General features: G+C 39.3%; 1 pseudogene; it reads right to left on the bottom strand.

Moving 5' to 3' along the window:
- Positions 1-1492: 1492 nt before the first annotated feature.
- LOC148663031 (uncharacterized) lies at positions 1493-14477 on the bottom strand (annotated as a pseudogene).
- Positions 14478-15635: the final 1158 nt, after the last annotated feature.

Here is a 15635-nt window from a genome sequence, read left to right as displayed (position 1 = left end):
TCTTATAGACGTTCAAGGTTGTCTAGTCGCTGTACTCTTCGTAGATAATCTAAACGAAATTACAGTACAGTACAGGACACGCAGTGAGGAGCTCACACAACGAATACTCTTGAACACAAAAAAGTAAAGGCACACGGCACATCACGTCTGAGTTTAGTGACAACTACCTCAGAGATTGTAAGCTGGGTAGTTTCAGATCACTTTTTTATTAAAGGTTCAAGCAAACCTGAATAACTTTGCAAGAGACATTTCAGAATCCTAGTCAAATCCAGTATGATTGCTGTATTGATTGTACTGATTGCGGATGCTGTAAAAATAAAATGACATCAAGGGTACTGTACGCAGAGGTCTGAAGCGTGCTCCACAGAAGAACCTTATCCAGAGGTGTTAAAGTCGAGATCTCGCCATGAGAGGGGAAGTGTTGCGCCCCTGAAGAGGGAAATGATTAAATAATCAGTCACTCAACTTGTTTCCTCATCAGTGGCTTTTAGTGTGATTCTATATAGGATAAACAATTTACAGTAATACAATATAACAAAGAATATAAGCTGAAAGTTACAAAAATGCTTCTTAATATTTTTCTAACTATACATTAAGAAAATATTCTGCATTATGTCTTATTCAGTCTTCTCCTTAGTATATTCTACATTTCAGTAAAACACAATCTAAATCGACAATATCACGAGACCACATTAGTATTTCTTTAAAAACATAATGTTCACTAGCAATATAAAAATGTGGAGCACTTTGGTTATTATAAAAAAACACCAATAAATATAGAAAACCAGGAACAGTTTCTGTTCCTAAGGCTAAATAATCTAAGGCTATTACCGAACATGAACTAAATTGCTAATTTCAAATTTCATTTCATTTAACATTCAAATTTCATTTCATTTAAAATTAAATTCAAATTTCATTTAACATACCAAATACATGGCCTTTATGCTAACTATGAGGATTGGCGCTACCAACTTTGTTCTAATAACTCGATATAATTTAACAAATACACTCAAATCTGACCAGAAAATACTTTTGACATAATAACAAATCATTGACAACTTTTCTCCAAATCACAATCGTGTTTTATACACTTTTTACCTGAAGTGGGAAATGATTTATAGTTACTCAACTCTTTCTTTCCTCATCAGTAGCTTTGATTAGTTTGAATGAGGAACGGGAGCTCCCTCTCACTGTGTTTCACAGACATAAGTAGTAAATTATCGATTAAAACTGTAGACTCTACGGGTAGATAACAGATAAAAAGATTGAACAAAATAACATCCCAGTGAAAACTATACGAAATGACAGCGTCCATTTTACTTTTACATGTATCTATTTTAACGGCTGTGTAACTTTTAATAAACACAGTATCACGTATTCCATTCAGTTTTTTTCAACAAGCAATGTTTGTTACTTCCAATCAGATTGCAATCCAATTTTTTTTTTGCTTATCGTACTTTTGAGCACACGTTCTGTGCTATTGTGTGCTGTATTATTCTTTTTTGCCTCACCAGGGTTATGAGGTGGAAGGCAGAAGGTTATTCTTTACATTTATACTCCAGTTCTTTCTTCTATCACCCATCCAGGCTTATACTTCTGTCCTCTCCACACCTCACATTCTTCTCCGTCATCGCCACCTCTCGCAGCCCATCACTACCTGTTTTTTACCCTTTTTGCTTGTCGCACAACCCTTCTTTTAACTTTTTTTAAAAGTTGTTTGTCTTCTTTTCTTGACTTAGCATTGCTAAACAACATTTGTATTAATTCCCTCCCCATATTCTCATAACTTAACAACAATACTATCGCCATTCATTTAGCAGCAGCTGCAACTCACAACTGGCAACCCACTGAAGCACAGCAGGTGTGAGCCTGGTCAGTACCTGGATGGGAGACCTCCTGGGAAGGTTGCTGCTGGAAGAGGTGTTAGTGGGGCCTGCAGGGGGCGCTCACCCTGCGGTCCATGTGGGTCCTAGTACCCCATTATAGTGACGGGGACATTACACTTTAAACAGGCGCCGTCCTTCAGATGAGATGTAAAACCGAGGTCCTGAATCTCTGTGGTCATTAAAAATCCCAGGGTGTTTCTTGAAAAAGAGTAGGGGTGTAACCCTGGTGTCCTGGCCAAATTTCCCATTAGCCCTTACCAATCATGGCCTCCTAATAATCCCCATCTCTGCACTGGCTTCATTACTCTGCTCTCCTCCCCACTGAGAGCTGATGTGTGGTGAGCGTTCTGGCGCACTATGGCTGCTGTTGCATCATCCAGGTGGGGCTGCACATTGGTGGCGGTGGAGGAGAGTCCTCATTACCTGTAAAGCGCTTTGAGTGGAGTGTCCAGAAAAGCACTATAAAAGTGTAAGCAATTAATATTATTAGGTTTTATTTCAATCTTAATACATAACTTTTGTTTCCATGTTCCCTTTACCTTTAGCCCTTATAATACTCCTCCTTAAGTGGTCTAGAACCGACCCTGTTTTATCTGGACTAGATAGCATCTCCAGATCTATCAGTGCTGCCAGCGGAGCTGCCATCACACTTACAAGTACCCTTGAGGTCAGTGAATATGAGTCTGGTGTTAGCATACAGGGCCAACTCCTCGCTTAACACTCAGCTCAGCAGTCACTGGTGATTAAACTGCTAGCACAACTGGTCTATACTCATATTATTAATAATATTATTAACCTTAGCTTCCTTAGCAGGACACAGTCTTGTGTGGATTCAGTTTTATTGAGCTCAATAAGTCCAACAATGCGCGCTGGGTCTGCCCCACAGAACAGACAAACTGCAAGGGTTTCCCAGCTCTTATATATACAGTCAGAAGAAAGTTTGTTTCACAATCTGAGTGCTTGTCCTGTTCTTTGATATATAATTACTTCTTGTCCTACTCTGTCTTGCTCTAGGTTCTGCCCTTTGATATGCAGCAGACATTGGTCTGGTTTGTCCTGTCTGTGGGTGTTGTTCCTGTCTGTTATTATGTAACGTTAAGTCACTGGGGCTGATAAAGCAAATCAGCTTTATGGCATCTTAGTTTAACTTTTGTTTGAGGCTAAATTAACAGACCCCATCAACACCTTTCACAATGTGCTTAAGTTGAAAGGGTCAGTAACTTTAAATTCCTTAGCGTCCATATCACCGAGGCCCTCACATGGTCTCTCAACACCACCTGTCTGATCAAGAAAGCGCAACAGCGCCTGTACTTCCTAAGACGGTTGAAGAAGGCTAAGATATATCCCCAGATCCTCACTAACTTTTACAGATGCACTACAGAAAGCACACTGACAGGCTGCATCACAGTGTGGTATGGCAGCTGCAGTGCTTCTGACTGCAAAGCCCTACAGTGGGTGGTGAAAACTGCCCAGTCTATCACTGGGGTTGCCCTCCCATCTATACAGGACATTAATGACAGACGGTGCTTGAGGAAAGCTCTAGGCATCATCAAAGACCCCAAACACCTCAGCTACAGACTTTATGATCTGCTACCATCTGGAAAACCGTACCGGAGCATTCGGGCCTGGACTACCAGACTCAGACAGTTTTTACCCCCGCACTATCAAACTATTAAACTCCCAGCCTCTCTCACTCTCACCTATGATCTGAAACTCACAGCGCCTTCTTTCTTTCTTACCAAAAACCCAAAAACACATTGAAAATCTACCTCTACCATACATGTCAATGTATGGTAGAGGTAGATCGCCATAATTTCATTCCCTTTATTTCATTCTGCTGTTGCATGTTTTTGCACATAACCTGTTATCTTTTTGCTGTTTTGAACATTGCCTGTTGTTGGTGGTTTTTTTGACAGTCAGTGATATTTATTGTGCAATTTATCAAGCAATTGAACACCAGTGAATTTGAAATTAACACAGGTGTACCTTGTTAATGTATTAAGTGTGATCTCTCAAGATAATTGACCCAAATTAGGTTGTTTAAACAAAGGGAGTGAATACTTATCAATTAAGTAATTTTCAATTATAAATACTTAATTTAATTTTAACATTACAGAGAATTGCTTCTACAAGAGTGGAAAAAATCCCATTCAAATATGATTTAATTTGACTTTGCAACACAGCAGAATGAGAAATAAACAATGGGATGTGAATACTTTCTGAAGGCACTGTATATATTGCTTGTCCTGTAGTGTTTAAAAAAAATAGCTGCAGTGAAAAAAAACATTAAAATATGGAATTATTACTAATGGTGCCAAAATAGATTTTCTTATTAAAAGAGATTCATACAATATCTTATTCTTTATTTTTTACCCTTTATTGCATAAATATTTCTTGTATTTGATATATATCCTCCCTGGGGATAAATACACTTTAGATTGTGCAACAAAGACTTTGAGCTCTTTCTGTAGAATTTAATCAGATGTGTGACTTTTTTTTCCCTTAAGAGTGTTCTTTGCTTAACATGGTAAGTTAAAAGCTGTTAAACAATTACAAGCCTATCCAATGAGACAGTCTTAATTGTAAATTAAACATGACTATAATTAACATTCCAAGGGTATAAGGAATTCAATTCAATTTAGAAATTAATTAAATGTAGACTTAATTCATTTTAAAATTGAATTAAACTAAAAACATTTTACTATACACAAATTAAACTCTGTGACAAGAGCTATTTCTATTTCAGTCAACTGTAAATAAGAGTATAGTCAAAATTTAATGGACCAGACAAACTCAAAAGTGGGTGACTATGACTAATAGATATTTTGGGAACAAGTAAAGGTTTGCTGAAAAGAGAAGAAAATAAATGTTTCGACAGTGGAGCCTTCTTCGGATGTCACATGCTGATAATTCTACCTACTTGCACTAAAAGACATTTTAGTTGACTTGACTGGTGACTGACCTGGTGACTAGATTGGTGTTTTTAAGTCACCTGACTGGAAAAAAACTATTCCCACACTAACTGCAGCTGAATGATCTCTCTCCTGGGTGAATACGCTGGTGGGTTATTAAGTTACCTAACTGACTAAAACTCTTCCCACACTGACTGCAGCTGAATGGTCTCTCTCCTGTGTGAAAGCACTGGTGGGTTTTTAAGACATCTGACCGACTAAAACTCTTCCCACACTGACTGCAGCTGAACGGCCTCTCTCCTGTGTGAAGGCGCTGGTGGGCTATTAAGCTACTTGACTGACTAAAACTCTTCCCACACTGACTGCAGCTGAACGGCCTCTCTCCTGTGTGAATGCGCTGGTGGGTTATTAAGGTACTTGACCGAATAAAACTCTTCCCACACTGACTGCAGCTGAATGGTCTCTCTCCTGTGTGAATGCGCTGGTGCGTTTTTAAGTCATCTGACCGACTAAAACTCTTCCTACACTGACTGCAGCTGAACGGCCTCTCTCTTGTGTGAATACGCTGGTGGGTTATTAAGTTACCTAACTGACTAAAACTCTTCCCACACTGACTGCAGCTGAATGGTCTCTCTCCTGTGTGAAAGCGCTGGTGGGTTTTTAAGACATCTGACCGACTAAAACTCTTCCCACACTGACTGCAGCTGAACGGTCTCTCTCCTGTATGAATGCGCTGGTGGGTTTTTAAGACATCTGACCGACTAAAACTCTTCCCACACTGACTGCAGCTGAACGGTCTCTCTCCTGTATGAATGCGCTGGTGGGTTTTTAAGTCACCTGACCGACTAAAACTCTTCCCACACTGACTGCAGCTGAACGGCCTCTCTCCTGTGTGAAAGCGCTGGTGGGTTTTTAAGACATCTGACCGACTAAAACTCTTCCCACACTGACTGCAGCTGAACGGTCTCTCCCCTGTGTGAATGCGCTGGTGTGATTGTAAGTGATTTATTTTACTAAAACTCTTCCCACACTGACTGCAGCTGAACGGCCTCTCTCCTGTGTGAAGGTGCCGGTAGGGTTTTGAAATGCTAGACTGACAGAAACGCTCCTCCTCCCTGTGCCATAATAGCAGTTTGTGCACTCCATCGGAGCAAGGCCTTGAGTGATTCTTCCTCATCCTCTGATCATGCTGGGGTCTCTTATTCTGCAAATGCTCCATGGAATGGTCTTGCTCTGTGTGATGAAAGTGAGATTTGTTTTCTTCATTATGTCCCTCAGTGTTCTGCTCAGCAGTGTGAATCATCTGGGGCTCCTTCTCCAGCTCTCTGAAACTAAAACCGCCCAGTTCATTCAGTTGTTCCTCTCTTTGCCCAAGAACAGACACACTCTCCAGTTCATTAAAACTTTCAGCAATTTTCTCAGTAACCAGGTTATTAAACCTGTGTGTAAAGTCATCAGATGCTAAGGGATTACATGATTGTTTGAGACTGTGCAATGACAGTCTCTCCACTTGAACAGAACAAGGCCTAATTATCAAGCCCTGTAGGAGCTGCTGTTGCTCCTCCCTGTACTGACTCTCCTCTCGGTGCTGTATCTCAACAATGTTCTCTTCACCAGGTACATCAGTCTGCTGCTCTGCACAGTCAATCAACTGGGGCTCCATGTCCTGCTCTGTAAGATTAAAGACATCCAGTTCTTCACTGTGCTCTTGTACAGAGACACAGCCCAGTTCATTACAGCCTTGTGTAATATTGTTCGAGTCCAGATTATTCATCTTCTTTGTAAAATCATCACATACTAAGAGCCCAGGTGTCTCACTCTCAGACTCCATCTTCATCATGGGCACAGAGTCCAGAACCTCAACAATCTGTCTGCTCTCTGTGTGCTGCTCACTGAGAGTCTTTTTCCCTTCTGGAGCAGTGAGCTCTGTCTCTTGCATCAGACTGGAGCCCCACTCCTCCTCACTGTGTTTTTGTTCAAGAGGAGCCCTTTCCCCAGCCTCAGAGAGAGCACTGGCCTCTGCACCTGTAAACAGAACAAGACAAAATCTTTATAATAATAATAAAAAACTTTATTTTATATAGCACCTTTAAAAGTGGCTTCTCAAAGCATTTTACAGAATGCCAACAACAAAAAATACACAAAATAAGCATGATGAGAACACACAGTTAGAGGAGACAGTAGATGGTGGTACTAAATACAGTAGGAGCAGAGGGGTAAAGAATAGTTCAATGAAGGGTCTTCTAAAGAAGAAGGTTTTGAATCTGGATTTGAAGGAGTTTAGAGAATGTGACTCTCTGATATCCTTGGGGAGAGAGTTCCAGAGCTTGGGGGCACAACAGGAGAAGGCCATGTCACCCATTGATTGTAGACGGACTTGGGGACAGATAGGAGAACACAATTAGAAGAGTGAAGGTTGTGAGGTGGGGAGTAGGATGATAACCCAGACAGGTACTGAGGTGCCAAGCCATGGAGAGCCTTATAGGTGAGCAGGAGGATTGTTAAGTCGACATGCAACTTGACAGGAAGCCAGTGCAAGGACTCCAGGATAGGAGTAATGTGACTAGACCTAGTCAGGATTCTGGCTACTGAATTTTGGACATACTGAAGTTTGTTCAATGTGGATTTAGAGTCCCCAGAGAGTAGAGCGTTACAGTAGTCTATTCAAGATTAGACAACTCTTTTCAGCCACAGTTAGTGATAACACAGGGCGTAGTGGAGCAATATTTTTGAAGTGAATGAAAGATGTTTTGACAACATGCTGCACATATGGGTCAAACGTCAAATATCATCCCCAAGTTTTTCAATTTACACTGAAGCTCAAGTACAAGACCATCTACAGATAGGGTTACACATTGGTTTTACAAAGTTGATGGGTGGTGCCAATAAGCATGACTTCAGTCTTGTCACAGTTAAGATGAAGGACATTTTGAGTCATCCAAGATTTTATATGGGAGATGCAACTAAAAAGAATAGAGACAGACACATCAGCGTTAGGTTTGGTATGGATGTATATTTGAGTATCATCAGCATAGTAGTGATAGCTGAGGCCATGTGATCTAAAAAGCTTTAAACTACACACACGCGTACAAGTACACTCACAATCAATTTGGGTTGTTTAAACATAGCGGAATAAGTGGGTATAAGGGGGTGTTCTGATTTAGCTTTGTCAGAAACCTAACTACTATGTAAAAAGTAAGTCTACTGTAATAATATCACAATCACATTACATTTACATTAACAGTGCACTGAGAGAAAGGGATCAATACAGACTGACTGGACCCCACAGAACATTAACACTGCAATCAGAGAAAGGGGTTAATACAGACACACTGACTAACTGGATACTACAGAGCATTAACACTATACTGAGAGAGAGGGATCAATACAGACTGACTGGACACCACAGAACATTAACACTGCAATCAGAGAAAGGGGTTAATACAGACACACTGACTAACTGGACACTACAGAGCATTAACACTATACTGAGAGAGAGGGGTTAATACAGACACTGACTGGACACTTCAGCACATTAACAATGCACTGAGAGAGAGAGGTGGGTTAACAGACAAGCTGACTGCACACTACAGTACATTAACACTACACTGAGACAGAGGGGTAAATACAGACACTGATTGGACATAACAGCACATTAACACTGCACTGAGAGAGAGGGCACATGAACACTGCACTAAGAGAGAGGGGTGAACACAGACAGACTGACTGGACACTACCGTGCATTAACACTATACTGAAAGAGAGGGGTTAATACAGACACTGACTGTACACTACAGCACATACACAATGCATTGAGAGAGAGAGGTGGTTAACAGACAAACTGCTTGCAAACTACAGTACATTAACACTACACTAAGACAGAGGGGTAAATACAGACAGTGATTGGGCATAACATTACATTAAAACTGCACTGAAAGAGAGGTGTTAATAGAGACATGCTGACTGAACACTACAGTACATTAACACAGTACTGAGAGAGGGGTTAATACAGACACACTGACTGGACACTCCGGTATATTAACACTGCACTGAGAGAGAGAGGGGTTGATTCACACACACTTACTGCACAGTACAGTATATAAACAATGCACTTAGAGTACGCTGTTCAAACGTTCCGAGGTCAAATTCTTCCAGCACGGGGGTACCTTTAAAGCGGAGACGACGGCACCGAATTTTTTTGGCGCGCCTTCTCTTTAAAGCCCTGGCCAAATATGAAGACAGTACGTACAGTTATAATTCAAACGGAATTAAAAACTACACATCCCAGTAACTATGGTGGTACTTGTGATCATTGCGTTTAACCAACGAAACAGGGCGAAAAATCAGTCACATGACTTTGGGGCAGAGTTTCGAAAGCTTAACCTATCAGCAACAAAGCGAAATTTACACGATAGGCTACCTCAAACTGTCAGTTACACGACTGTGTATGTCGCTTAAGCCACTCCTATTTGGCATTTTAGTTATGGAGGCGAGAAGACGCCCCCCCCCCCCCCCCCCTCTGGGTGCCTGATTTGCCGCCATCTTTAACCGCTTCGTGTCCAAATCGCAGTAGCTACGCGTACGAAATAAAGTTCATCCCAGCTACAAAACATATGTATTTTTGTGGTAAGAGGGAGCAAAACATCAGTATTTACTGCTATTAATTAGTGTACGATTTATAGTTGAAATCTGAGCCTAAATATAAAGTTAAAATCTCGACAAAGCAATGTAGGAAATACAGAGAAAATAAATCCTTTCTGACATCTAAAATCAGTTTCGATCAAGGTCTCTAAAACGAACAAGAAAAAGAGGATTTTCGGAGGGCAATTACGCTGTATTTATATAGCATAAGTGATTTATGAGCAATCTAATTTCTTGTTCGTTTAAAACAGTGAAATGTCAGCTGCAAAAGATCGCACCAGAAACAGCACTCTCTCTGCCCGTCATAGACGTTCAGGAAAGGCTGAATGAAGTCATGTCAAGTACAATAATTCGGTGATCAATAATAACAGTTGTAGGACAAGAAACAAAAGATAGTGAAAACTTAAGATTTTTAAGGCTAAAACTCAAATTAATTCTACAAATTAAGGACGTTAAAGTGCTAGAGGTGTAAAAAATACAAAAATGCACATGAGCAAAAAGTTTTAGAAATGGAGCAAACAGAATAAAAGCCATGCCTATAGTGCAGAAGAGGGATGCAGGAACACTTGCTTAGATATACAAAAAAAATCACAAAAAGGTGTATGTTACAAAAGAACATGCAAACATGTACATCAATTTCCCTTCGCGATCAATAGTCTTATCTATAAACATGAAACAGAGTGAGGAATCAGAAATTAGCATGCATAAAAAACAGCAATTCTGTCAGTGAACCCTAAATGAATTAATAGCAACTATGGTTTCATGGAGGGCTTCTCAGATAGTTGGGCATTTAGGTAAACAGCCAGGTGAAAGGACTTGTAAACATATTTTGTTAAAGCAAGTCAGTTTTTTCAGCAACACATAAAATACATTTTTCCAAGAAAGTTTAGCCTTTGTCACTAATGAAACCACTAAATAAAGATATAAATATAGAAATCATAAGATTTTTTTAATTCAATGTTGGTAGCAGGATGAACTGTGCTAAGTGTATATTTTGTTGCAGAGTTGCTGCAGGATGTTAACAGTGAAAAAGGTATTTAGAAATGAGTTATTTCAAGATGAAAATTTTCAGAATAATTGCAAATCTAGCAGGATAGAGAAAGCACAGAAAACTGGCAGTTAGATTGATCAGATTAGTATGAAAAGTCATTTAGCAAAGGGAATGAGAAGAGTGACAAACTAGTATACTTTAGATCTTTTTTTCTGAACCAGGGAAAATCTGATCATGTTTCCCTATAACAATAATAATAAACTTTATTTGATATATCACCATTAAAGGTGGCAACTCAAAGCAATACAATAGATGTAAAAACAGATAAAAGGACCACAGATTACAAAGTAAATGCATATAAGAAAGACAAGCAGTTAGAGGTGCTACCAAAATTAGAAAATGAAGCAGATACAGACACTAAGTCTTCTGAAAAGAAAGGTTCTGAGGTTAGATTTAAATGCACTCAGGGTACGTGACTGATATCACTGGGAATACAAATTGAGAGCTCTGGGGTGCAGCTAGAGAAGACCCTGTCACCCACAGAATGTAGATGTTCTTGAGGACAGCTAGAAGACCAGAGTCAGACGGACAAAGGTGGGGGAGTAGACAGATAATAAGCCATATACTGTAGGTACTGAATGAGGATGAGGAATTTGAAGTTGACTCGAAACCTGATAGGTAACCAGTGCAAGGACTTGAAAACAGGTGTAATGCATCCCTGATAGGATTCTCGCTGTCATATTCTGAACATATTGAAGATTGCTCAGTGTGGATTTAATTTCCCCAGTGAACAGGATGTGCATTTATTAATTCTAGAAAAAAAAAGCCTTTCTTAATTTCTCTAGTTCTTAGTTTCTCTAGTTCCCTTTAAAATAAATTATTATCCCACAATGCAGAGTATTAAATGGCCAGTATTTACACATGATATTTGTGATTTAAAGAAATTAACACAAGCAGCTTTTGGGGATTTAAGTGTTGGCTGAGTTATTGCAGGATAAAAGACTAGAGATGTTGGTAAGAAGAAGATAATTTTGGGAAAGCTAAGGAATACACTGATAACAAGAACACTTTCTAATGGGGTTAGGCATACTTTTGATGAAGATGATGAAGTTAACAGACTGTATGTTTAGATAGATACTGAAATGAGGATTGTATTTTAGATTTTGTGCAGTTACTAGCATTGAACTGTGTGTTGGATGCACATGAATTGAAGGAATGGGCAAACATAGCTGATGCGGATCCACAGAGCCAGCATATTAAGATGTTTATAATTAGAGGCAATTTGTTTAAATAACTAGGTATGGATACTGATGTGCAAGAGAGGTGGAAAGGCCAGCACTATAAAATATTTTATTCTCAGTGAGATGCTGCCATTTCATAGTGGGTTTCTAACACTGTGTATAGTTCCATCTATTTCTAATCTCTTTATCCAGTACAGAGGATTTGGAGCCTATTCCAGTAAGCAATGGACACAAGGCAGAATACACCTGGACATAGCGCCAGTCCATCACAGGACAGACACAAACACACACACACCAGGGCCAGTTTTCCCATAAACCAATTAACTGACCAGTATGTTTTGGAGTGCGAGAGGGAGTCATATCACACATATGGAGAAAAACCATGTAACCCAGAGAGAACATGCAAACCCCACACACACAGGATGGCAGGAATTGAATCTAGGACCCCAGTGCTCCAAGATAGCAATGCTAACCACTTTGCCACCATTATAAATGGATGGATATCTTAGTTATCTTTCTAGTTCACAGGTTTGCATGCATAATTTAATTTTGAAAGCCACTGAGACATCAGGTACTACTGTTGTATTTATGAAAAAGAAACAAAACAAAAAGCAAACTAACAACTGTGCCATCCTACTCTTTAGTTAATACAATTTATTTATAAACAGTTAACATTGTTAGCAAAATATTTTGAATTATATTTAAACCTATTTCTTCTTTAGTTTTGTATTTAACTTATTATATGATAGTCAGATTTAATGTATATTTGAACAATGAAAATATATTTTTACAAGATGCGGGGGAAAGTGCAACAACTTATTACAGTGCTAAATTTAATATTGATTGGTAATAGTTTATGCTAACACCTAACTTTCTTAATTAGGCGTAATTAAAACAGTGAACTAAGTGTAACATACCATTCAGAAATACAATCGAGAATAGTTTTGTGGTGTTTATATGGATGAAACGTTTCTAAACTGTATAACGTAACAAAATTAAAGACGATTAAATTCTGTAATCTTTTCACTTGTAATGTCATTAGACAGAACAAGAAGTTTCTGCTTTGTCTAAGGATGGTATCAAAAAGTAGTCTAAGTGGTGAGAAAATTGTGCTTAATGATAATTAAGTGACTTAAAAGTAAAAAGAGATGCTTCATATTGCTTGATTAATTTTAAAAACTAAGTTATAAATGCAGACGCGATCGCTGCCATAAGCGCTCCAGGCAGCAGAATGTTCGTTCTGTACTGCTGAGCTCCGCACCTCCTCCCTCTCTCGGTGCCGCGCCCCTCTCTGACGGCGCGCAGTGGGCGGTACGCTATTTTCAGAGCCTCTGATTGGGGAAAAAAGACCTGCTGATCAGTTTCACACACCAGGAAGAGAAAAGAATGGGATTTTTTCTCTTCGAAACGTGTGTTGTCTTTATGAAATTCGTGTATTTTAAACGTTTAATTAAGAAGTAAAAACCTTACAGCGTACACAAAGATTCTGAGCTGATCACGAGGAAGAAAAATCACCCATTTTTCGCGCATAAAAAGTGGTTTTTAACTCTCGAAACCTATTTTTATAGGTTTTAAAGTCGTGCCATGTCTAAGTTAAGCAGGAACACATCATTATATCTCATTTTTTATTTCTTTTTAAAAAAAAATTAAAAATCGTTTGCCCAGCCTACTTAGAGAGGTTAATACAGACACACTGGATTAATATTCCAGAGGAGTTAATACAGACACAGACCGTGGAGGACGGTAATACTTAAACCAATTGAAATAATTTTTATGTACACAATCATTAGTATACATATAAAATCTAGACCAATACAACGTAAATACAATATTTATAAATGTTGTTTCATAATGACGTTGGATTACAAATTGATTCAGTGGAACAATTGTTGAATGCGAACGAGGTGTTTTCAGCACCGTAACCGGACAAAACAGTTCAGTTTCCAGTAAAGAATCCCGTTGCTACATCACACAAGTCTTTCCCACTTCACTCTGCATCTCTGCACTATATTCTCACCAGTGAGGAAAGTTTTTTGATGACAGTTTCATAGTTTGTTAGATAACGAGAATGTTTACTCTTACGAGATGTTTTCTTAAAAATAAAGTTTGTTATTTAAAAAATCTCACCAGTGAGGAAGTTATAGACACTGGTTTTAAACACACATACTGACTTCATACAAGTCACCTCACTGACCTGAGAGCTGCAGTTCCGTATCCATTTCTTCTTTTATTTCTGCAGAGACTTCACAGGGAAGCGTGTGTCCAACACTGTTTGTCGGTTCCTGATCTCCTCCTGCTCCCGACTCCTTCTCCCTCAGCTGCAATCTCCACTTCAGGCTCTCGTTTTCCTTCTTCAGTTGCGCCATTTCACTCCCGACACTGTCCTCCACACACTGTGTGATTTTAAACACGGCCCGTCTCACCAGGATCTGGGAGACGCTGCGGAGTTTGTCTTGAAACTCGTCCTCCGAATCACACATCCTGTTTCCAAAAACTTCTGACACTTCATACACGATCGATTTGAGCAAAACGTGCATGAAAGAGTCAAGCTGGGTTAGCAGATTTAACAAGCACTCCGCCATCCTTCTTCAGAGTCGGTCAGAAACAAAGGCTGACTTCCGGAGTTTAAACAGAACAACTTATTTTTTATTCTTCACAGATCCTGTTGTCAGGGCTGTGCTCTGTTCAAGCATAAACACAGTCGACAAGACGTTACGTATTCAGAACCTGAAGTTATTTTAAAGAAAAACAACAACTTTCTTTAAAGAAAATTATTCAGTCATCCACACGTGGGTGAAATACATGCAGAGTCGCGCAGTATAATGACGTCATTCGTTAGCGCGGCCACAGCTTCAAAACAATAGAGAAGCGGAGCTGAGAAAGATGAGTTTCTTCAGCCGGATATAAACTTCTCTGCACCTCCTAGCGCGACCTAGTCAAGAGGAGTGAATCACCTGCGACCTTAGCCGTTCGTAACGGAACAGATTTATTTGTTTGCCCTTCCACAACCCTCCTCCCCAACGAAAAAATCTCAAGTGGATTTTTTCAAGTGGATTTTGATCTCCCTATGCAGGTTTTTGGTTAGAGAAAAACAATGCTGTCGTTTCTTGCCAACTGGCAGTATTTCTTCTGCACTGATAAGCAAGATTTCTATTTCATATTTCATAAATTGTTTGAATTTGTCCATATTCCATAATTGTTTTTTATGTTTGATTATCAGACAAAATATGACAACCCCTCTATTGAGCATATACTTTATTTTCCTGATGTACTGTAGCAGCCCTGACACTGAGAAACGAAGAGAAAATGACTTTTATCTAGCATTTTTCATGTTCAATGCGTTTGACATATCCCAACAGCGACAGAGTTCTTTTGCGACACTGTTTCTACTTCTATCTTCTTTCTGTACGCTTTGATAAAAAAACGAGAAATCGTGCAAGGGGAAAAATGTATTTTTTCATAGAGAAAACGTGCACCAGGAACTGTGGTGTTGAGAAGAAATGATTTAACACGATACGTGACCTTATTTAACGGAGCAAATGCTCACCCAGCAAGGTCTGGAGAACTTGGAGAGTCTGGTGGATGTGATAATTTCACGGTATTGTGGAAGAAAACAGTCTTTCTTTGAATTCTCAATCAATCGGAATTTCAGTGCGAAATATAAACCCTTTGTCTGATTTAAATATATTATATTTTAAAACTCATAATAAATCAGAAAACACACGTTTCTCACTTTGAAATTTTAGACGGGGCGGTGTATTACTAGTAGCGGCGCTGAGCACACTATGGGGGAATTCAGGTTATGTGATATACTAGAGTTTTAATAAATAACGCATCTGATTTCGGATCTTAAGATTGTAGGTTCGACTTCTAGCTGGTTCGTGTAAATTTTAATCAGGCTCTTCAGTAATAGATTATGTAATGAACCGCACCTGAAAGCGAACGTTGGGTCTGTTTCCTTTGT

Source organism: Lepisosteus platostomus, chromosome 5 (assembly GCF_059453375.1).
Source record: "Lepisosteus platostomus isolate fLepPlt1 chromosome 5, fLepPlt1.hap1, whole genome shotgun sequence".
Taxonomy (NCBI): Eukaryota; Metazoa; Chordata; class Actinopteri; order Semionotiformes; family Lepisosteidae; genus Lepisosteus; species Lepisosteus platostomus.
The sequence above is the reverse complement of the archived record's forward strand: the minus strand, read 5'-3'. Positions and strand labels throughout refer to the sequence as shown.